The sequence below is a fragment of the Neomonachus schauinslandi genome, chromosome 2, assembly GCF_002201575.2.
Source record: "Neomonachus schauinslandi chromosome 2, ASM220157v2, whole genome shotgun sequence".
NCBI classification, from domain to species: Eukaryota; Metazoa; Chordata; class Mammalia; order Carnivora; family Phocidae; genus Neomonachus; species Neomonachus schauinslandi.
This window is the reverse complement of record NC_058404.1, coordinates 187,249,631-187,275,217: the sequence shown is the minus strand read 5'-3', so window position 1 is coordinate 187,275,217 and position 25,587 is coordinate 187,249,631. Positions and strand designations below refer to the sequence as shown.

Here is a 25,587-nt window from a genome sequence, read left to right as displayed (position 1 = left end):
AGTCATCTTACTTCTTTTTGCACTCCAAATCTATACTCCTCTTTATTTTAAGTACATATAAAGAACCCTTCACATGCTTGGTAGTAATTGGTTTCTCTGATATTAAAGAATTCATGGCTACCAGATATAGCAGTAGATCAAGCTGTGTTGAATCAAGTTTATCCATTTTCTTTTTCGTCTTTCAAAAAATGTTTTTGGAGGAGGATGGATTATCAGAGTATTTCCTCTGAAAATAGGAAAAGTACTCTGTAATCCTGAAACCTCCATTGGCTCTCCTTGCCTTGCCTTCGGTTTTTAACACAGATTTATTGAATTCCTATGGATTCCAGATGCTGTATTAGATACTGTGAATTCAGTAGTAAACAAGACAGCCATGTTCTCTGCCCTCCTGAAGCTTGCAGTCTAGCCAGAGTAGTCTCACCTTGCCTCCTTATCTTCTTTTTTTTTTTTTTTAAAGATTTTATTTATTTATTTGACAGAGAGAGACACACAGCGAGAGAGGGAACACAAGCAGGGGGAGTGGAAGAGGGAGAAGCAGTCTTCCCGCAGAGCAGGGAGCCCGATGTGGGGCTCAATCCCAGGACCCTGGGATCATGACCTGAGCCGAAGGCAGACGCTTAACGACTGAGCCACCCAGGCGCCCCGCCTCCTTATCTTCTATTCTCCCTTCCACTCACTTGAATCTTCCTCCTTAGGATTTTATGGATTGGAATTGGAGAAGGTAGTATCCTACTCAAAATGCACTCTGCATCAAAACCAGGGATTATACAACTGGGTCCAGGTTCAATCCAAAAATCCACAAGGGAAGTCTGAACAGTTGGGGAAACCAAATCTGTGAGAAAAAAGGTCAATGGACAGTAGGCCAAGTTTAATAAGATATGATCTGGAGTGCAGGTATTGTAGGCTAATGCTCTTTTCTGCCAAGGCTCCAACATACAAAGGTACTCAGACAAGGCGTCCAGGTGCAAAGGCCCAGTAGTAGGAGAAGCCTCTCTATTTTCCATCCACTTTCTTTTTTACTCTATTTTAGAAAATGATCAAGAAATTTAAGGTCATCAGGATTAAGAGCAGGGGAGATGTGAGAGAAAAAATTATGATAGTAATAAAAATAACGGTAACAGTTCTATCATGTTTTATAATTTGACGTGCTTTAGTCCGTGTGCTGTCAGAGAGAGGAGCCAAACAGTCCTGAGTGTCAACCCAATAAACATTTGTTCTTGAAGAGTGAGTCTCGGGTGTACTCATCATTTGTATTCCAGGCCACAGCACTAAATGAGCATGGCGGACATACAATAGATGGTTGTGAATGAAAGGATTTCTTGCTCTGTTGCCTCAGGGCTCAGTGTCCGTGGAAGAGTCTCTGCTCTTTTCTTACTCTCATTTTTTAATGTATATAAAAAAAGGAATATAAATATGTATGCCTTAGCATTGCTTTGAGGGTTAAATGAGAAAGCACCTAGTACATGGGAGATGCTCAATGAATGTTTCTTAAAGCATTATCATTATTACTGGCTCCATTCCTCCAACACCAGATTTTAGTGGAACTGGCCTCAGAAACTCAATTTCAAGTTTGCACATCACTCTACATATGTAGTAAAGGATAATCTTCCCTTTTCGGACCTTGCTTTGACGTCTGAAGAGGAACTGCTCTCTACATATTTCTATCACAGAAATGTTTATTAAAGGACCTTCAGCTATTTTAAATAAAGGAATTCTAAAAAATGAAAAGTACAGTATCATTTTACCATTTTTAACTAATTAAATTATTTCAGAATGTAATTTTCGTGGACTGAAATTTATAATATCAAATTATATATCCAGTTATATACAATTTCCAAGAGATATGAAGGAGAAACCTTTTTGAATGTTCTATTTTACCAAAGCTATTCAGTTTTAAAACTATTCATTTTATATGATTTTTAAATTCTGGTGAGCTAAATGACATAGTAGACTATTCTTGGACAGTCTTAAGATAGATATTAGAAAAAAAATCAATTGTCATTGTATGCGTGGGCTAAGATTTTTGAAATTATTAAGATCTGTACAATAACATTAATAATAATTTTGTAATATGGTACTTCTCAACTTGAAATGCTTTCACTTCTATCTTTACACAATCCTGTCACTTGAGAACATTCTATGGAAAGGATAACCTAGCATAGGCTGAAAATCATGAAAAAGCGTATTTGTGGAATTATGAAATTCAAAATGGCTGGGGCAAAAGACACCCAGGAGGATAGGCAAGGTGTGCTCCAGAATTAGGTTTGGTAGATTTTGATGAACATGAATGATTCAAGGAAGAGTCAGGTCTTACTTTCTGTGGAAAATGGAGAGTTACAGCAAGAATAAAAATGATCTATTTGCATTTTTAAAAAGATAATCCTTGCAGCATGGTGGAGGATGAATTTGAATAAGAAAAGTCATGGAAACAAGAATGCTAGACAAGGGGTTGTTTCCACAGACAAGGCAAGAGTAGATGAAAAGATGAACAAAGGTATTGGTATTTGGGAATATAGAAAGACAACAGATTCAAGAGGTGTTGCTGAGGCAAAATTGGCAAGACTGGAGAGAGAAGAATCTAAGGTAACACCACGTTTTTTTGTTGTTGTTGTTGTTGTTTTTTAATATTTTATTTATTTATCTGACAGAGAGAGACACAGCGAGAGAGGGAACACAAGCAGGGGGAGTGGGAGAGGGAGAAGCAGGGTTCCTGCCGAGCAGGGAGCCTGATGCGGGGCTCGATCCCAGGACCCTGGGACCATGACCTGAGCTGAAGGCAGCCGCTTAACTGACTGAGCCACCCAGGTGCCCCAACACCACGTTTTAAAAGCTTGAAAGACATGGTTGATGAGAGTGCTGTGAGAACATGAAGAATGATATAAAGAAGGTTGTTTTAGCTGCCATTTTTCAACCAATTTTGCAATTTTTGAACCAAAAGAGATACAGCATGAATTTATGATGACCAGTATTTAAATATCTAGATCTCTATACTACTTTAAATTGTTCATAGAACTGTCAAGTACATTTTTTTTTATTAGGGCCACACAATAATGCTGTGAAATAGGTAGCTATGTAGATAAGGAAATGAATATTCAGAGAAGTCAGTTCAGTTGGCAAGGTCACCTGATAATAAGTGAAAGACTTATTTGTTTACTATATGATATTCCCTTTTATAAAATGCATCCGGTGAAATAGAGAAAGTTATATTTAGAACTAAAACTACCTAGAATTCCAACATTTAGGAAATATTTGAAGGCTTGATATTTACTATTTGATTTTAGAAAGTGGAATTGCAGGGTTGAAATTATAAAAAACTGTGATTACAAATAAATTCAGTTGCCAACTTCACAATATTCTTTTGTGTGTGTACAGTTCTTTGTGAAAAAGTTATATATATTTTTAAAGATTTTATTTGTTTATTTGTCAGAGATTGAGAAAGAGAGGGAGAAAGAGAGAAAGAAAGAACAAGCAGGGGAAGCGGCAGACGGAGGGCAGGCGGAGGGAGAAGCAGACTCCCCGCTGAGCAAGGAGGCCCATGTGGGACTCGATCCCAGAACCCTGGGATCATGACCTGAGTTGAAGGCAGACACTTAACCAACTGAGCCACCCAGGCATCCTGAAAAATGTTATACTTTTGAAATAAAAGCAATATGAATTTCTAGAAACAACTACCAATAAGTCCGTTTGGTTGATGTTAACAAGTTTAATATTAATAAATGGTTATCTCTACAATATTTGTTCATGGGACTTTTGAGATCTTTTTAGGCCAAGAGTTACATTATCAATAAATGGACACCAGAATCCCAAAGACAATTACCGTTGTCTCCCCTGAGTCATCATGAATAGTTCTGCTAAAAAGTTTATCTATCCTTTGACATAGTTATATACAAACTACATATTCAACATTATCCATTTGAAAAGGAAGTACTAAAAAACACATCTTATTCTACTTCCTTAATTTTCAACTATTAGAATAATGATCTGTTAATTTTCTAATTATTAAATTGAATTTTTTGGCAAAACTCAACACGATTTAATCAAAATGAAGTCTTTTGTTATAACCTTGTTCTGATACATAATTTTCCTGGAATGTTGGACCATGTATCCAGATAATATTTTGATATTTTCCAAAACTTCCCCTTTGGCATCCTCAGAATAGTATTTGAAATGTGTGGCTTTTTGTTTGAATACTTTCCAAGTTTATGAGTATAGTAGTAAGATAATTTAGTGAGTAACAGTGAAGAGATCCTTATAGGTGAACCCACCAGAGTTCTCAGTAATCCAGGTTAGTTGTCTATAATATTGATTATCTGAAAACAATCTTTAAACATGAATTATTATGTACACACCAGATGTCTTGATTCCAAGCAGTAATTTTAAGGAACAGACACATAGCTGGGGGTACATGGTAGAGTTAGAGTAGACATTTCTTCTAGAGATGAGTAATGATATATAGATCCTTGCCCTATGCATCTTGTCTCTTATACAATTGTGTATTCTTTTAGAGGAAATCTGGTTTTATACCATAGTTAGAAGAATCTTTTTGCTTTCTTAACTTAAAGATAATTTTGGTTATTTTTAATCTAGAGAAGAATAATTACTCCTTTCTTATCTATACATTCTATTAGAAATATACTAGCAAAATAGTCAATTCCTCTTTAGGACCCTTCAAACTATTTAATGATCTATGTATAAGATAGGCCGCAGCTAGGATGTCACTTTTAATTCAAGGGTTCTTCCATCTGTGCAAGGACAGATGACCTCTGGAAATGCAGTATTAGCCATTCACTTACTTTTGTTCCACTGAGAGGCTCAACCTGGAATAAATAGGGTGGAGACAGCCATCTCATGTTATTCTATCTCATTGATTTCCACACACAGAAAACTGTATGGTTGATTAGAGCAAGGAAGTGGGCACAAATATGTTCTAGGGAGTATAGATTGTGTTAAGAGAATCAACTTTTTTGATTTTCTTTGCATACCTTCCCCTTCATAAACCATTTTCTCATTGAAAAAGAAACACACAAGCATACTTCTTGCCCATTTCAGAAACTTACTATGGTAAGTTTGACCTCAGGGTATGACCCTGAGGTATAAAGTCCTCTGGAATGTCAAATACCGGGACAATACAATATATTATTCTCCAACTGGATGCTAATTCCCAGGGTAACACATCATTTCACAGTCAATTTTTAATTTATTAATTTCAACAAAATTAATAAGGGATATAACTAAATTGTCAGCTGATAGATCACCAAAAATGATTTTTATGATGAATCACTAGGTGATTTTTGACAAATAAATTGAAAGGAGTTCAAAGAATTGTGACACGAAACAAAATTCATTCCTTTCCAATCTACTTGTTACACCTTAAAGGGGCCATAAAAAGCTAGACTCTGGCTGAACTCAGACTCACCTGCTTACTTACTTGTGGGACCATGGGCAGTTTATCACCTTCTCTATGCCTAAGTTTTAAATTCTAATAGCCAGCACTAATAGCTAGGCACTTCAGATATATTAATTCATGTAACCCTTACAATAACTGTGGGGCTGGTAATGTTATTATCTCAGTTTACGTAAATAAACTGAAGTTCAGGGAGATCAAAATGGTAAGTGTAAATGTAAGTATTTTAAAATTACAAAATTTAAAAATTATACAAAGGGAGCCATAAGAATACTACTTACTCTATAGAGCTACATAGTAAGGATCTAATGAGTTAAATAAAACAGCAAGCATTTGGACCCAAGCCTACTACCCAATAAACATGATATGAGTTGAGGTGACATTACTGTTTATGAGCAAAATTTTCATCACTCACACCCATAAGAATGTAAAGGAGGACTATGATTGATGATGAGTCCTTTCTTATTCGGGTAATTAATGTGAGTTTTCCATGGAAATATGAACCAAGAGATAGTACTTTGAGAAAATTTTGTTCTTTTGTTTTAATTACTTTTAAAATTTGAAATAAATTATTTTATTTTATTTTATTTTTTATTATTATGTTATGTTAAATCAATACTATTAATGCTTGTTAATCAACTAAACTGAGAATTAATTTTTTTGAATCCCTATAGTCAGAAAATTTTTTTCAAAATGAAATTACATTTCATATACATGTTTTTCTTGCAGAGAAATATGATGGCATGATGAATAAAAGGCTTCAACCATAAAAAGTACATATTTAGATAAATGTCTCTAGAAAAAGTAAAGAAAAAAAAGATAAACACTCCTACCTCTTAAGAAAAATAATGGATGAATGATGGGTATCAATTTGCCATAGCAGTTAGATTCAACTTCATACATTTAAAAGAGGGATGAAACACATTTTGTTACACTTGATCTTAGCCAAAAGGCCGAGAAGCAAAAAAACACATTTTATTTTAAAATATCTGTATTTGCAGTATGCTGGGAATTATAACATCCAGAACTATGGTAATTAAAGTTATGATGAAAACATTCTAGACTTCAATTTAAAATGTGCAGGAGTGTACATAATTGCTCAAAATTATTTTAGGGGATGTGAGAAAATAAAAGAATATTGGTTAAAAACACTGTAGACTTGGATGGAGAAGACACATTTTAGACTTAGTTTAGTGACTGCTATTAGTTTTGGGACCTTGGTAAACTTACTGAAATGTCTCTAAATTTCAATTTCTTTATCTGTAAAAATGGTATTAGTTATGAAAATTAAATAGAAATACATGGAAAATTTCTTAAACAGTCTAAAGTACTCTATTATTATAAAAAATATGGAATAACTAACCAAGAAAACAATTTAGAAATGTTTCTTGTAAGATTTGTAGAGACCATGATATAGAATTCTTTCAAATGTGTTAACTTCTCTTCAAAAATATTGTTTATAGAATTTATTTGACAAGTTTCATTCTCCTGATGTAAAAAATATAAGCTATCTCTGATAAGAAACACTGTATAGTTTTTGATAGTCTATAGTTGAATTTGTAAGATTTTTTTTTTTTTTAGAGTGTGAATGCAAAGTAAGAAGATGGATTTTCATCCTTGGATTATAAACCGGCTTTTTCGATAATTTCAAAAGGTTCATTTATCAAAAGATTCTATCAGTGTCATCAAAATCAGGAACAGTTTTTCAAGGTCATCTCATTAAAGGCCAGGAATAATTTGCATGTATAAATCCTGGTGTGTTTGTTAAAAATTTGTCTTTACCTACAGTCACAAGTTGCATTTTTATTTTATCATTTACTTGCAAGAGAAAACACTTCCAGTCATACTGGCACAAAGTTAACAGCATGAGCAGACCAGCTACATGGTGATATTTGAAGCAAATGTAAAGTTCACTAGTTCACTCAAGGAACCCAACTGTTGTGTCAGCTTGTGAATTTCCACACCACTCCTCTCATTTTCTTGTCATTTTCTCCTGTTTGGGAAATGAGAATCTCTGCAGTGGGTATTGAACTGCCAGTATCCTCTGCATGGCATGTTGTCTACATTCCTCATTGTAGAGAAGCATCACAAAAACACCCACAGATACTCAGTTCATCATGTGTAAGAGTGACTCTAAAATGGCTGTAGGGGGGAACCTTCTCAGAATAGCAATTTAAATGAAGCAAAAGATTACACGCAAGGCAACCATCGGTGTACGATTTAGCATTAGATTTCAGCTTCATGTGGACCATAGTGACTGAACCAAATAAGTGTTTATTTCAATAAAACACAGTTTAGAAATAGGCCGTCCAATTTAAGCCTTCTTCTAATCTCAGTTGTCGTGTTAATCTATGGCTTTCTTGTGCTTAAAGATGGCCACTATGCCTCCAGACATCCCACCTCCATTGCAGTCTGAAAGAAGGGAATGGTTGAACGAGAAAAGGTGAGTACCAACTGAGTCAGTTCCTCCTCCTCCTTTTTAACTAGGAAAACAATAGTGCATCTGAAAATTCTATGCAGCAGACCAGTAGACTACCACTTGTCGCTTATTGTTTGCCATTGTGTCATAAGACCATCTCTAATGGCAAGAAAGCCTGGATGATGGCACAGTTTCTCTAGGCACATTGCTGCCCCAATTAAAAGTGGTGTTCTGTTAGTGAGGAAGTAAAGAGAATGGATAGAAGCAGTGTCTAGCCCTGTCTGACTCACTCAGCTTTAACACTGCATTTTTAAAAATTTCTTTCAAAGTTCACAGATGCACTGAATTAAGCTCCAATATATTCAATATTATTTGTAGTTTTGTGGTGTCTTTTCCTGTACTCAACTGCATGTTCCTCCTCAAGATCAAAGATTGTATCTTATTTTCATTGCATAGCTCCTAGTACATAGCAGGTGCTTAACCCATGACGTATTCTTTTCTCATATTAGATTTCAATCATTTGACTCTAGGATATATTAAAGTGCCTAATACATCCCTAATGAGTTTTGAGTATGTACGTCTTGAATTATTGGGGCATTTAATGCTAATGACTAGGTACAAAGCTTTTGCACTTTGAGCCTAATTACCTTGATTTGATTGAAAGCCTGAGACAGTCCATGTTATGTTTTCATACTTTTTCTAGGTCACTGCTTTGGTTTAGACAACCTGCATGCCATTGTCACTCCCAGAAGCACGTTGGGTTGACAAAGCCAAGTGGAAGTGCTCTGAATGTTTGTACCAAGAGTCTGAGCACAAATTTCATGTCAGACAAACTTTGGGATGCCTATGATTTCTTCTAAATATTAATTATATGATGATGTAGCCAAGAATCCTTTAGTTCCATTGCCTCCTTAGACATTTTATTTAATTAGGGTTTATTTTGCTACATTGAAAAATAATACTTTCTTTTTTCTTGCCATTTTTTTTTAACCTATACCCCATGGCCTAGCACAATTCTGGCACACAGTGGGTCAAAGTAAGTTTTGAATCACTGAATGGCCGTGGGCCAATTTCCAAGTGTCTATACTAAAGTTTCCCCATTAGTAAAGAGATATGTTAAAAATATCTCATATAAGGGAAAGGCCTAGCATAAGGGAAGGTACTGGTTTTGGGGTAGAGTCATGGGTTTGAGTCCCAGCTCTACCTCTTATCATCTTGTAGAAACTTCAAAATTAATTTTTTTAATTAATGCATTCATTCATTCCGCTGCATAACAGGGGTTGTTCTAGACACTGGAAATACACATGTGGAAAAAAAGGAGCTATTTTCTGGTAGCTCATAGTCTAGTATGAGAGGGAATATATATATAAATGCTTTAAGTCTATTCCTTTACCTTTCAGCTGGGTTAGTAATTTCTGCTTTCCAGCATTATTGCATGGATTCAGTCCATGATATCCACACCTACCATACTTTAAGATATTCATAGCCCAGAATAGTGTTGGCCAAAAACCACTCAGCACAACTTTTCTTTCTTTTGTCATTTTTCCTTTGAGAAGAAAGCTGTGCATACTCTTAAAATTTGATCTATAAGGAAGATCTAGGGACAATTTGGGCATCTATAGTACTTTGAGACTTTCTCCTCCAGAGCTCCTCATCAGAACCACAGAACACAAAAAATGATTTTGGTGACTATTTTCTCAGTTCATCCTAGATTAGAACAGAGCTAGTACCATGCTATGATGCATAGAAGAGAGAATAATTTATTATATATTATATAATCACATTTTATATCACAGATGCTTGTGTTGGAAGTCCCAAAGACACCCCCAGATTTGGTGATTCACTGGGAGGATGAGGACTCAGCATATAGTTGTACTCATGGCTATGATTTATCACAATAAAAGCATACAAAACACAATTAACAAAGGGGAAAGGCACTTTGGGCAAAGTCCAGAGGAAACCAGGTGCAAGCATCCAGGAGCGTGTCATATGGGACACACTTAATTTCCCCAGCAATGAGTTGTGATAAAGCACTGAATTGTCATCTACCAGGAAAGCTCATTAAAGACACAACTCCCAGGGATTCAATTGGGAGGAGGTCACGTAGACACTAGTTTTGGATGTACTGAGATTTCAGACTCTTAGAAGGAAATGAGGTCTTTGCTATAAACCATTATTTTTATACAGTTTAGGAACAATGAGCCGTTCTTAGCAGTTAGGGAATAAAGGGAACTCTTCCTACTGCCAAGTTCCCAGATGCCAAACAAGGCTCAACCCTGTAGAAGGCCTTTCTATGGAGAGTAGTCTTGGGACTGTATGTTAACTTTTTCCTACACAGCACCTGACGGTGTTTGCATAAGAAAGGCCTGGCCTTTTGGGGCCTTTGCAGTACTTTGTGAAGAAAGGGAAGCTTGAGAGGTGAGGACTATAGAAGAGTAAAGGAAGAATACAATGGGGTTCTGTCTCCCCTCCTCTCTTTGGGGCAGAAGGCATGGAAAGCCTAGACAATGCATGGGTTGATAACATCATCTGCTTGTCTTCCTTTTTGATTTGCTGCTCATCACAAAGGGAACAGAGGTGATTTTAAACCTATATACTTTGCAAGACAACTTCAGCTGCATTCCTGAAAGTACCTCAATATATTGTGGTCTGTGTTTTACATTGGGGAAAGTGAGAAATCCATTTACTGGGGAAAGTGAAAAATCCATTTATAAAATTCACTTAAGTCATTTATTCTGTAAGCTCAGAGTTTAGTGCTTTGAGATTTTGTAAAGTAAGGCACAGCCATGGGTCATTTGAAGTTTTTGTAGCTGAGTTTCTACATGAATCAATCCCACATACTGAACTACCTGGAAATTACTGAACTTAGAAGAGTTTCTCCCAGATTTCTTGTTATGGTATGAAATGTATGCTTTCAGCTTAGTCTCTCCTGCTGAAATAATGTAGCTTTTGGCCATTGGGAATAATTGTAGAGCCAAAAATAAGTCCTTACACCTCTCTAAACAAAGCACAAGAAAATATAAAATCAACAATTAGCATAAAAAATGCAATCTTATTGTGTTTTTCTTAGGATAGTCTTGCTGGTTTTATTTTGGGACTGTGGCTAGATGGCCTTTATCCAAGAAAGTGAGTGATTATTTTAGTGAACAAAGGAGAAAGAAGCGTGTGGGAATAAAATATTTAAATTGCTGTTTTCTTTGCAGCTGTGGTGGTGCCTGTAAGTGGTGGGACTACAATATTGAGAATTTGAGGCTATTTATCCCTACCTTAAATATTTTGAGGACCATAATGTTTTTTATTTGCAGCTCTTTGAAATATGATGACAGGTGGTTAAAACTAAAAATGTTTTTCCTTGATTAATCACCTCGTGGAGTAGCTTTATTAATGAAAGAAAAAAAGTGAAGGCAAAAATATTTCTTGCTAGCATTTTGACTTCTGGAGGAGGATTTGAGACTGAATTCTAGCTGTTTGTTTTCAGTATTTATTAGAGTTTAAATTAAAATGTGTGGGATTTAGTAAGAATGTCCTAATATCAAGTTGTGTACAACTGGGCAGTTTTGGTGCCATAGAAAATGCCACGGTTATCTATATTTTAAAAGGGTATTTTTAAAGCTAAAAAACAATACAGCAGCATATATTTTTAAGCTATTATTCTAAACAGTGTTACATTAAAATATCTATTGTTTCTAGGGCTTCTTAATAATTGAAAACATGAGGGGCGCCTGGGTGGCTCAGATGGTTAAGCATCTGCCTTCGGCTCTGGTCATGATCCCAGGGTCCTGGGATCGAGCCCCATGTCCAGCTCCTGGCTCAGTGGGGAGCCTGCTACTCCCTCTGCCTCTCCCCCTGCTCGTGCTCTCTCTCTCTCTCTCTCTGTGTGTGTCTTGAATGAATAAATAAAATCTTTAAAAAAAAATAATTGAAAACATGATTTATTTACAAGGGAATAACTCATTCAATTCTAGGGAACAACAGAAAAAAGTATTAAAACAAAAACTAAGAATTGTGTGTGTGTGTGTGTACTTGGACACAGAGAAGAATAATAAGAGTCATAAAATATGTTCAAATTCAGCATGTGCTCTCATTAATGGCATTTTGGTGTCACACTTAAAACTATGTAAAACCTATAAGATTACATTATCTTATGTTTGGAAAATACAGATTTTTCAAGACAGTTCCAATTTCATCACATTTTATTTATTTATTTTTTATCAAAGCTGACCTGTCAAAACATGCTCAAGTGCAGATTTAATTTTCAGCTTTCTAAGACTTTCACATAAATGAATTTTTAAAAATTTTGCTATAGCATAAATTAATAAACAAATCAGAAAAAAAATTTCCCAGGTCATTATATGTTTAATCAATATGGCAAAATATAAGCTTTGCTTTTAAAAATTTTGGATCCGTATCACTGGAATTTAGAGAAAGCCTCATAGTCCAAGTAGTCCTTGCTATACTTGGAACAGTTATCTACACAGAGTAGAACCTAGCTAATTCAACCAGTATTTATTAAATGCCCAGTAAGGACTGAATGTAATTATTGGATCAAATCTCATGTTCCAGTGGGAGAGAAATAAAATTAAATAGACATTTATAATACAACCCTCTTAGCTCCCACTCAACTCTGCATCATGTCCATCTTACCTCTTAAAAGTCTATCAAGGTATCTTTATCCCTACTCTACTCCTTTATTTAGGAGTCCAAGTCCCTCCTCCCACTCTACACTGCTTTCAAGGGAATGTCAACAAAACAACCTTATCATGTTACCTCTGCATAACATCCTTTAGGAGCTGCCCGATATTTGAGAAACAAATAGATATTCCACACAGATTTTCTTAGCCGATGCTCCTAAGGAAGCTCTCATGACTCAAAACTCCTTTCTGTGGTTTCCAAAGAATTTTTTCATCCTGAATCACCCAATATTCCCCATTCCCCTCCTGCCACAGCTAGCCAAACATTCCATAAGCCAGCCATACCCTCCTAGTCACTGCTTGCTCATCAGTTGTACCAACATCATCATCCCCACCTCTTAATGAGCACCAACAACAATTTACTTGTGTGTGTCTACAGTGGACATGGAACTGTTCATTTATATAAGAACCCTAATGAGGAGGACACGGGGGTGGCTCAGATGGTTGGTTAAGTGTCTGCCTTCAGCTCAGTTCATGATCTCAGGGTCCTGGGATGAGCCCCGCATCGGGATCCCTGCTCAGCAGGGAGTCTGCTTCTCCCTCTCTCTCTGCCCCTCTCCGCTGCTCATGTTCTTTCTCTCTCTCAAATAGTAAATAAAATCTTTAAAAAAAAAGAACCCTAATGAGGTAGCTGCTATGATTCCCATATATATTCCTGAAAACTGGAATACAAAAGCTTAAGTTTCTTGCTTGCAAGGTCCTTGATAATACATAGGATATGGTTTTCTTATCTATAAATTGGGGTTAATGATTTTCACCTCATAGAAGGATTAATTGTCATTGTAAGGATCAACTTTATCTTGGGCAGAACCTTTCCCTTTGGTGTCTCATTCTCTTCTATCAGAAGATTATAAGGTATGGTGATCCTCATCATCATTAGTACCATTGCTTGAAAACCTGCGAGGTGCCAGTGTCTGTACTAGACATGTTTTTAAGATAAGTTGATCCTGAGCCTGTAACAGTATCGAAAATTGGTTCTTTCTATCCAGACAAATATCTACCTCTCCAACTCAGGTAGGGTTATCTAACACAATCACAGTGTAGGAAGGAATAGGATTGTTCCAATGCTTCATTCATTTCATAAACATTCCTCCAGGATCTTTTGTGTGCCAGATTCTGAGATTACATAGATTTCTTTTTTAAAGTCATGTCCTAAAGATTTCATCACTCATAAAGACATTTAATAATAATCTTCACTCCTTCAATAAATATTTATTAAACACTTACTCCAAGTCCAATGCTCTAATAGGTATGAACAAAAACAATCCTGAAATTCCAGTCTACATGGTAGAGGTTTATAATGTCAGTACTCAGATTGCATACAGTATTGCCATATCTTTTTTTCTTAAATTTATTTTTTTAGTAATCTCTACACCCAATGTGGGGCTCAAACTCACAACCCAGAGATCAAGAGTCGCATGCTCCTCTGACTGAGTCAGCCAGGCACCCCCCAATATTGCCCATACCCTACCTATATCCACTCATCTCTTTATTCTCTCATATTATTTGCATATGATTCTGACCTGAACTAGTCCATAAACAATTGGAGGGAAAAGTGTGTCTTTTGTTTTCTTGTTTGTTTTTGTTTTGTTTTAATCCTTCACTACTTCCCACCAAGGCCAAGCAAAACAGTTAAAATAAAATTTAGCCCAAGGCTGATACCTGAAAAATAGCTAGTAATAAAGCCACAGTTATTAAAGACAGAGTGCACATCACAAACATGAATAATAGTTATTCTGGCGAGTCTTCCCTGGGGCTACTCTGGGACCTCAGCAGTATCTAGGCATGATCTCAGACAGATGTATCAGTGGACTAATCTATCAGCTGAAGAAAAATGGTGTCCTTTTCTTGATGTCTGCTTTACTCTGCTGCATAGCTTTGGCACCACAAAAAAAGGGAGAAAGCCTTTCTTGAGGCAAGGGCTAACTTGGTGCTGAAACCCCCGCCTAGAGAGCATAGCCATTTGCATGACTTGTAGGGAAGGTCTTTACTCAGTGCGGGATCATCTCATAAGCACATGATCAAGGCACTAGCAAAAGGTGACCCTAAAGAGTTTTTATGAAGAGTTTAATATTCAAAATTAGAAAAAAAAAAGCTTTTATTTAATCACCATAGAAAAATCAGAATGCCATTCAACATTCTTGCCTTTATTTTATCATTTAGAATTGATTTTCAGTATGGAAGGGGGGGAGTACCAAAGCCTTTTCAAATTTTTTAGACTTTAGAAAATTGTCATATGGCCTTGATTTTGAGTAAAAGTTAGAATTTCACCCAGTGAGACTCTTCACTGTCTACAGCCTAGCTTTCAGTCTGGCCAAGGTATCTCATAGATGAATAACTAAGCCACAATTATTTATGTCAATTAATAAAGCTAAGACATAGGTTTAATCTTTATTCAATTCACAGTCTTAACCATAATGTTTTTTAAGATAAATAATTCTATTTTTTTTCTTTCTTTTTTTTTTTTTTTAAGATTTTATTTATTTATTTGAGACAGAGCGAATGAGAGAGACAGAGAGCACACGAGAGGGGGGAGGGTCAGAGGGAGAAGCAGGCTCCCCGCCGAGCAGGGAGCCCGATGCGGGACTCTATCCTGGGACTCCAGGATCATGACCTGAGCCGAAGGCAGTCGCTTAACCAACTGAGCCACCCAGGCGCCCCTATTTTTTTTTCTTTTTATCAAAGATATTATGCAAAGATTTTTTAAAAATTAGAACAGGTAACTGCATTCTGTTCAGTGGCTTTCAATTTTAAGTCACAACAAAAGAAACAGCTAACCAAGAATGAATAGGCTTTCTCATAAATACACATCTTTAAATTCCAAAGAGACAGAACTCATGCAAATGTCACCTTGAATATTAAATGGAGCTTTTGATGTGCTTAAGTTGAATGCTCCCTAGATTTTTCTCATACAAAAGATTTTACTAATGCATTTTTCAGTATGAGTTCACTGCTCAATTACAGATTGGTGTTGAATCAGGAGAAATGAGGCAAGGAGGAGCCAATGAAAGTCCATGTGTTGACTTCAGGTGTTGGCTGGCTCAGAGGTCAGTCATATTTCATGAAGCCAAATCCAATCCTGCCAGTGTTTCTACCACTGTGTTTGTCACCACTAAATACACAGCTTGCCACTGATACCGTTAAAGTTTATTTGTCTTTGCCACTGTTCTGTGTCTTCCATCTGCTGAGGCACCAAAATGATGACCTCTTTAAGTGACCACTTTAAAAGAAGATGCTTCCATGTCTCTTTCTCCTGCTATCTTTAGTCACTGGGCACAGAACTAGGCCCTCCCAGCCTTTTATCACACAGCCAGGTCTAAACTCTTCCCCAGACCAAATTCCTCACAGTCATTAACTTCTCCGACTTGCTTCCCATCAAAGCCTTTCTACCAAGATTTCTGGAACCTCACATTTCATCGTAGGAACAAAACAAAACAAAGAAACAAAATCTCTCTCCTATATCCTCCAATTTTGCAGAACATTATTTCTATTGCCTGTCTTTACTGACATTTGGCTTAGTTCAGTCTCAAAATAAACAAAAGACATCATGCCTCTGATAACCCCTGCCCTTAGAGCTGAACTTCAAATCCTTCTCCTAATCTTCAGGTGGAAATTTGTTGAAATATTATTTTATTCTTACTTCTCCAATTTCTCATTGCCCATTTACCATTTAATCAATGAAAAATGATTTTACCCCCTACCCATCTAGCAAAACTGTTCTTTACATATTCATCTACTATCTCCTAATCTGCAAATACGATAAATCATTTGAAGATCACCTATTGAATTTTTCTATTGCATTTGACACTGTGGAAATTCTGGAATCTAAGGTTTCTTATGTCTCACTCTAAATCTCTCACCATCCCTTCTTACACTTCCTCTCCCTTAAAAACTGCTTTGATGCATTATGTCATCCTTGACATCACTCTGCACATTTCTTGGAGGGATCACTTCCAAACTCCATGTTCTTATTTGCCATTTCCATGCTGAAACTTGTCCTTCTAACAGTCTGCTGGGCGGATCCTCACAGATTTTCCATGCTTCCCTCACTGCTAGGTGTTAACATTGGAACCTAGCATCTTCTCCACTAAACAGCATACACATCTTTTCTTCTTACCCGAATTAAATGCACCACTGTCTCACCATCACACATAAATATGGAGTCATCTTTGACCATCCTCAACCTCACTTTTCAACTGACCATAAAATGCTCCTAATTCTATCTCTGAAATAATGACAGAATCTGTTGCTTACTGTCTCCATCAGTTCTTAACAGCCCATCGATGACCACTAGTCTGGTTCAGGCTTTTATCAATGTCTGAACTCCTGCTATTGTACCCTAACCTACCTCCCTGTTTCTAGCTTTAGTCTCCTCCTATGTAAACCCCGAAGCAATGCTTTTCCATGAAGATGCAAAACTGCCTTTATCATTCCACTGTTAGATGTGTTTCTTACAACTGCCTGACTTGCACTTTATGGAGATCACCAACTGCATCCACCAACTATTTTACAATGATGGGCCTCTGGATTTACAATGTTCTCCACCCAAAATGTCCTTCTGTTCCTACTTTCAGTCAGTGATTTTTCATTTGTCCCTCAAAGCAAAGCTCCATTATCATTTCCTCTAGGAAGCCTCCTTATCCTTCCCAGTTTGAATGAGGTGCCATAGTTCAGTACTTCTATAATGACCAAGTATTTCAATTGTCACTTAACTGTTTTGCACTTATCTATTCTTATAACTGACTCCCCAACAGCCTGTGAGCATCTTGAGGGAAATGGCCACATCTCAAACATCTAGGTGCTCCCAACATCTTACAACGTGCCAGGCACAAAAAAAATCACAAAAAGTACATTGAAAATTGAGAACGTGATTCACTTTCACTTTTATTTTTAGGTGAAAAACAGGAATATGATGTGCTTTTCATGCTCAGAGACTGATGAAATTAATGGGATAAGTATTTTCTTCAGATCTTTGTTTTTATACCTTTGAGATATAAAATTTATGAAATAAATTTCTTAAGTAGACAGTTCCTATAAAGGATGTTCAGGTTGTTGCTCATTTTTTTAGGAGAATCAAATGTCTTAGAAAATAACTTCTCCAGATTATCACCTAGTTGAGACTTCCTTTTAAGCAAATACTTTATCCAGGATGCAACTGTCCATCCAGAGGATTGTTCTCATCATTATTTCTTTCATCAGCCTTTGGCCTACTGTTGTGCATGTTGTTCTGTTTCCACCAAAGACTAATCATTAGGAGAAAATGTGGACATCCACTGAATCCCTGCTGTAGGAAGGCAGGGCAAGACAGTGGAAAGAACATGGCTTAGAGATGGACACACTGGACTCTAATACCAAGCCTTTAATGACTGGTAACATTGAGCAGGTTTCTCAACCACTGTGGCCTCATTCCATCCCCTTTTAAAATAGGAAATAAAGTGCTATGCTATAGGATTATTGTGAAATTACATGAACTAATGCCTTTAAAATTAAAATAAAACATAATTATTGGATTTCTCCTTTCCCTATGTAGAGTTGGTTTGCAAGGACTAGATACGAGAGCCTAAAAGAACTAAATAAATGTTTGAGTATTTTAACTATTTGCATGCTCTCTAATTCATATGTATAATATGTATCTAATTCAACATGTATAATAAAAACATCGTTTCTCAAAAGGAAGATTCTTAGTAAAATAAAATAAAAGTGAGTATGATACCAAGAAAATGTTTTTTCTGTCTTGGTAATGAACTTATTTCTGCTTTGCTTGACTGGTTGCCAAAGTTTTGTCCTTGACTATATGAAAGTAGAAATTCGATGAACTTTTCCTAATTGGCCCAAAAAACTACCTGAAAGCAAAAGTTCTAAAAGAGAGATATTCTCAGTAGAAAGTCTAGCACAGACTGAAAGTTGCAAATGGAACATTCTGATGTCAAAGGAATGGAGAAAGAAGGACAAAAGGAGAGGAATTTTAAAAGACAGAAATTCTCTCATTATGAAGATTGATGATTTAAAGTGAGGTAGTTTTTTTTTTGAGGCTTAAGGACCTGTTCGTTTAAGATGGCAAACAACAAAATGTTACTGCTAATTAGACGTCCAATGAAATGTCACAAGGAAAGGTTAACTATTTTAAAGAATGTTATGTATTCTTGTATTTAAAATGTCATTGTTATTAGTTTTGAAACAGAGCTTACTGACAAAACAGGAATGAATAAATGTTCCAGACAAGGAGGCAGGACGATTTTATTATTTGTCCAGTATATAAAAATATGAGAAAAAAAACTATAGTGATCTTTTGTGCTTCATTTGAAACATTCACATTTGGCCATTTCTCTGGTGACTTCAGCCCAGAATTATTTTGGTCCACACAGATCTGACCCCAGGCAGATTTGAAAACAACAACAAAATGTATGTGTGGAGGGCCTATTTTGTGCCAAGTATTGCTTTAGACACTGAGGAAAGAGAGTGAGCAAAACAAGCAGGGATCCTGGCTCCATGGAGGTTACATTCTAGCAGGGGAAGAACTAGCATAGGGAAATCATAATACAACATGGTGTCCTATAGTAACAAGTGCTGTGAAGAAAGCAAGTAGGGTTTGAAGACTGCTGTTTCCCCATCACCCACTATAGCAATAATGGGTCAAAGTTTCATGGAAGAAGTTGTATTGAAGAAGAGACGTCACGAGAAGAGGGGGCAAACATGTGGATACTCAGGCAGAGGTGAGTCATGCCTGGGTTTGGCTCCCCACTTTACTCCCCTCACTGCAGTCCTTGGTCACTGCTGCAGGGGTAGGGGAGTAGGGAGAGAATTAAGGGTTTTGTTTTGGATGTTGGACAAGCCACGTGATAAATGCCATCTCGTGACCCCTTCCTCACCAACCTGTAAGACTGGCTAAACTACTTTTATCCTCCAGATAAAGCAGCTGGGATTCATGAAACTGAAAGAACTCCATCCTGGGCTCTGAGCTAGTAAAGTCTTAATAGTCCAGTCTTCAAATCAAACCCTTTGCAATATCGCATTCCCTAAGCATACCTAAGGCTAATAGAGTCACAAGCAATTCTAACGCTTACCCCTTTATGGAAAGCATGGGAAGCACAGGATGTTTCTGTTTGTCCGCACCATACATACCTCTATGAGGTAGGGCTGTTAGTATCCACAGTGATCAGATAATGAAACTGAGATTAGACAGGGTTGAATAACTTGTTCCAAGTGATGGCGAGTCCATAATGAATGCGAATCCCTGCTGTTTAATTCTCCCTCAGGAACTTATGTATTTTGCCCAAGGTTGTTGATTTCAACCACAAATTAGGATCAATGTGCTTGATTAAGAAATTCATCTAGGAAAATAGGGACGCCTGGGTGGCTCAGTGAGTTAAGCGTCTGCCTTTGGCTCAGGTCATGATCCCAGGGTCCTGGGATCGAGTCCCGCATTGGGTTCCCTGCTCAGCAGGGAGCCTGCTTCTCCCTCTGCCTGCCACACACTCTCTCTCACAAATAAAAATAAATAAAATCTTAAAAAAAAAAAGAAATTCATCTAGGAAAATAATAAAATCCCTAACTACACGTGTAGAATATATCAATATAGGCACTGCCTTTATTTTTTTTGGATTCAACTTATAACTATTCAGTCACTTTATGCTGGCATTTATTATTACATTTCCTTTAAAGTAGAACCAATTAAATATATTTGGTGATAAATTCTGTGGTGTTATACTAGTCCCTGTTCTTCAGAAGACAAGAGGCTGCCCAGATATTGGTTTGTGGAGCCTCAGCCACAAATGCTCTCAGAAAGCATCAGTGTATATGCACACTAGTGTATACCCTGCAATGCTTTAGTCTTTTCTTATGGATGTTGAGCATCTATTAATATCCAGAACTACCATTTATGGCAGACGCAATATTTTAGTGATTAAGAGCTGAGGTTCAATCCCTGCTCTGCAATTTATTACAACTTATTTGCAGCCTACTACAGACTCTTTGTTAAATGCTCATTCTGTTGCTGACTGCTCATTATGGGCCAGGGACTCTTCCATGCACTTTACATTTAGTCCCCCTAATGGTCCCAAGATAGATTATTAATCCCATTCATGGAGGAGAAAACTGAGCCCAGAGAAGAAAAGTAAATTGTTAATGACCATACAATGAATAAGCTACAAAGCTGGCATTTGAACCCTAGGTGTCTGATTCCACAGCCTGTGTAAGAGACAGAATCAGCTCTATAAGAAGGGCAAGGCATGCAGGTCCTATACAAGCTCAACTAGGCACTGTTTCCCCAGTTCTCTCAAATTACGGTGATTTTGCACAGCAGCCCAGCCTAGGATGAAATATGAAAAGGGTATATTCTTGGGAGTGGTAGGAAGAGTACTGATGTCAGAGAGAAGGATGAAAGTGTTGATTCTGGTAACTGTAATAAGGAATGAATTAACAAGGTAAATCCAAAGAACCATGGGATGCCTTGGCCAGTTGCTTCACCTGAGACTTAGTTCCCTCCGTGTTCTATAAAATGGAAATAATCAGACCTAACTCATTGGCAGTTAAGATCAAATGTGTGAAAAGAGGTACAGCACGCAACTCCATTCCTGTGTGTAGACAGACCATCATGGCCCCCAGTCCAACCCTATATCTAACATTCTCCATCTTTCTCAACTGTGGTGGACCTGCAAGGGGCCCTTTGGCCACTCCGTGCAATCTGGAGGAACAGCTCCATGTCTATGCTGATCCAGGCTGTGATCTTGTCGAGTTCAACAGACAAAACTTGAACGTGACTTCAACTCCATTTCCTTAGACCAAGGACTGATCTGCCACTCGGAAGGAGCTCCGTCCATTTCATTCACTGTGTCTAGTGGACAATGAGACATTCCTGAATGACTGAGGATTCAGGTCCAAATAAGGCATAATGGAAAATCTACTTGTGTTTCACTAGATGATGAAATAACTCAAATACAGTGATTTATTCTCTCTTTATTAGCCCAGACAATGTTCTTTTCAAATGCAAATCCACAAAGTCTTGTTCACTGTGACAATGCTCTACACTTACTCTGGCTGAGACAAAGAAGTCTGCAGGTTAGCCTCGGTGCTTCCCCCAAGCTTTGCATGGCTCTAGGAAAAACAGGAGGCTGTCTATGCCTTAGGCCACTTACCTACTGCCAGATAACTCTTCCTCTGCCTTCATCCCAAAATAAACCAAGATAAAGATAAGCCAGAAGGATGTGGGTACAATATCTAGTCACTTACTCATATGTAAAAATTCTACCTACTTCTGGGGCAATCAAAATTCCATTTTTGAAGCCTTTGTTTGCCAAATACCCGCTTCCTCACTAAACTCTTTCTCACTTGAACCAGCTCTGTCAGACCAAGTGACTTCCTGGAAGATCACAATCCAAATAGAGATGCATCTGGGAGGAACGTCTTAGACTCAGAGTTGTAGTGCTTTAGAGCTGTGTTTCTCCAATTCTACCATGTGCCTGGGAATGTCAGGGAATCTTAGTCCATCAAAATTCCATTTAGTCCTAATGCCTTATTCTTTGGCGTGTGGTCCATGAACCAGTAACTTGGGCATTACTTGGGAGCTGTTAATAATTGTGACAGATGCAGAGTAGCAAGCCCTGTCCAGACCTACTGCGTTGGGACTGCAATTTAACAAGAACCCCAGGTGATCTGCTGACATGTTGATGTTCGAGAAACACTGCCTTGGAGATCAATCAACCCCTTCATTTTCCAGAGAGGAATTAAATGATTCAATTAAATGATTCTCCAGAAACTCCCACAGCTGAATCCAGATGAGGTGCCAGGATTACAATCTAGCAGTATAACCTTCGCTGTTATCACAAACCTCTTTGGGCCTTCCTTTCCACATCTGTCAAATGGAGATATTTTCAACTTTCCTGCCTCCTTCTAGGTATAAGAAGTGTTACTATCCGTGAAAGCACTTTATTAACATCAAAGCCTTATGCAAACAAATGTGTATGCCATTATGTGAAACCCAACTAATTTGAATCCTTAAAGATTGTGTGTGCGTGGGTGGGGGGAGGGCGATGTACGCGCATGGTGGTTCTAAGTACAGAACTGGGCCATATATGAAAAATTCTGCCCTACTTAATTTAGAATATAACCTAATTCTCAGACTGGTTGCCAAAAAAAGAATCCTTTCTCCTCTAAATCTCAGATGGGCTCTTAAAATGGACGGGCCCTCTGGGCCTCCCCGACATGTTTCCACTGCCACAGTCAAGGCAGCCTGAGATCACAGGGTTTTATATACGATGGCGTTAGATTTGGGGGCATGAGATCAGGTGAAGAAATGACACAGGAGAGATGGGCAGCCTCTTTTTAAAAAGAGAATTCCTTAGAGATACTCAAATCAAGTGTGGTTTAGAGAGAGAAAAATTAAAAAAAAATTGAGAGATGAGGAAGAGGACAAAGGTGGGGAGGAGAGTCCTGTTGATGGTATCCATCTGTACATTAAACAAATATTTGCTGAGCAATTTCTACATGGCAAACTGTTTAGGGATTTCGGACATAGCTGTGAACAAGGCCAGCAAGGATCCTCCCCTGAGATGTCTTATAGGCCAGTGGTGGTGGTATAGAGGGAAACACATGAAAAAGGAAACAGATGACCAGGACACCTTGGGGGTCATAAAAAGTGCTTTGAAGCCCATAGTGACTGGAGGATTCTGCTTATGATTGGGTGGTCCAGGTGGCTCTTCTGAGATGAAAATTCAACTCTGACCTTAAGGACCAGAAGCCACGTGCAGACACAGGGAAAGAGCTTCCCAGGCGCTGCCAATGACCCAAGGTGAGAATGAACTTGGGAGTTCCGAAATACAGAGAGAAGGGTAGTGAGCAAAGGAGGTAGGAGATGAGGTAGGAAAGGCTGACCTAAGTTAGTTCACACGGGGCCTTGTGGGTCATGATCAGGACTGTGGGCATCAGTCTGAGCGCAGTGGAATATCGCTGTCAGTCCAGCTGGTGCTCTACCTGAGAGTAGAAATGACAACCTCAGAATCTCGGCACAGCAACATGGGCTGACTGACTTAGAGCAGGGGGATACTTCCAGCTTCCCTCACTCTTCTTTCTAGCTTTCATTCCCTCTTCCTTTCAGGTGTTTATTAAACGCCTATTGTATGTCAGTGACTGTGTCTCTGTGGGCGCGAACATTCATCTAACATTCTTATTAAGTTCAATTCCTCTCTGTGAATTAGTGCCAGATACCTAATCCAAAGCAATCCACGTTTCCCCATTACCAAGAGAAACTTTGGTTTGGTGTTCCCCAGAATTTGTGACATGTACAACTAGGATTGTCTCCAGCTGCACTGGAGAAAAGTCCGGAGGGGTGGGCCTGCTTCGACTTCACCTTATCCACCGTGATGCCGAGAACCACTCCCGGCCTCCTCTCTGAGCCTCCCTCAGGGCTATGCAGCATCTTCTCCACATCCCTCTGCGGCCCTTGGTCTCCTGGGATCAGTTCAAAGTCCCTGTCCTCTGTTATCACCTCTCCTCGAAGATTTCTCACTCATGCTGCTCTAAGCGCTACTCCTGGGAATTAAGACCTCCCTGGTCACCCTTGCAACACAACCCCCTGCTGGAGAATGGTACCTTGAGGACTTGAGCTGATCTTTTATCATTTCATCCTCTCAGTACCTAGACTCCTGCTCTCCACAGGAATGTAAGAAATGATTATTACTGATGATAAAAACAGCATCAATACAGACAAGCCTCAAAAGGCTCGAGTGTTTCTTAGCTTTATGCTGATTCCCCCTGGGATGGGGAGAAATAATCACAATGGCAATAATCGACCAGTGATGTTGATAAAGGCTAGTGTGTACTGAACACTGAGTGCATGCCAGATACGCAGCCAGCATCTCATAATCTGATTTGCTCCTTGTCAAATCCCTGCCTGCAGCCCCCTGGATTTGATCCGAAGAGACTCAGCCTGGTGGGAAATGCTCTCAAGCACTGATCAATAGAGTTGCCCTTTGCAATCTCTCTGAGCATCAGTTTACGTATTTGTGAAAACAGGATAACAAACCCTCAACTTCTCCCTTTTCCAGGGTTGTTGTGAGAAGCGAATGAGGCAGGACAGCAAGTGCCATTAAACATGTGTTAAAGAAGGATAAACATAAAAATGAAGAAGAAGAAAGTAACTCTTGTTTCTGAGGCAACAGCAGAATTCCAAAAGCAACAGACAGTTCACTTTCTTGCTCCAGAAATGGATCTTGTTTATTGCAATATTGCTAAGTTACTGGTTAAATCTGAACTTATCTCAGGAACAGGTCATTAAGTGAAAGAGAGTGCGATTCAATGCAATATTGGAAGGCTAAAAAGCCCAGGAAAGTGAAATTCAGTAAGTATTGACCAAGGTCCTTCAATTCTAGTTTGCTTTGACAATAACCTTTATTTTTCAATTAATTAAGCCCGTGGTTCCCTGAGTCAAATAATGGGCTGGACTTGGCAGGGTCCAGTGCTCGGCTGTCATCTCTGCTGCTCTCCTCTGAGGGGGCTCTCCTATCCCAAAGATGGGGGATGGCACCCACCCATCCCACCCCCCAACCCCCAGGCTGGAGGGAGAATCTTCACTCTCCTTCTGCAACATGGTGGCTACCAAGGAAAGGAATTACAGTCCGTAGGAAACAGCCTTTCTGCCTTGTGCAGTTTTGCCTAAACACACAGGTCAGGATGTGGCTTCTTTGGGACACAGGCCTGGGAGTTCCCCTAGGAGAAGAGGGTGCATATTATTTGAGTGGAATTGGGAAAACCTTATGGTCTCCTTCTCAATAATATCAGCATCACTATTGTTTGATTCAAGTACTGGAGATGATTCACTTTGTTTTCACCCAAGTCATCTTTTTTTTTTTTTTTAAAGATTTTTTATTTATTTATTTGACAGAGAGAGACAGCGAGAGAGGGAACACAAGCAGGGGGAGTGGGAGAGGGAGAAGCAGGCTCCCCATGGAGCAGGGAGCCTGATGTGGGGCTCAATCCCAGGACCCTGGGATCATGACCTGACCCGAAGGCAGATGCTTAACTACTGAGCCACCCAGGTGCCCCCCCCCCTTTTTTTTAATAAAAGTAAATATTCCTGA

General features: G+C 38.3%; 1 protein-coding gene and 1 pseudogene across 3 annotated transcripts in view; both read right to left on the bottom strand.

The window, feature by feature from the left end:
* Positions 1-25,587, bottom strand: part of KCNIP4 (potassium voltage-gated channel interacting protein 4) — a 1,107,243-nt gene that overhangs the window by 163,106 nt on the left and 918,550 nt on the right. The window lies entirely within an intron of this gene.
* Positions 6,221-6,369, bottom strand: LOC123324273 (annotated as a pseudogene).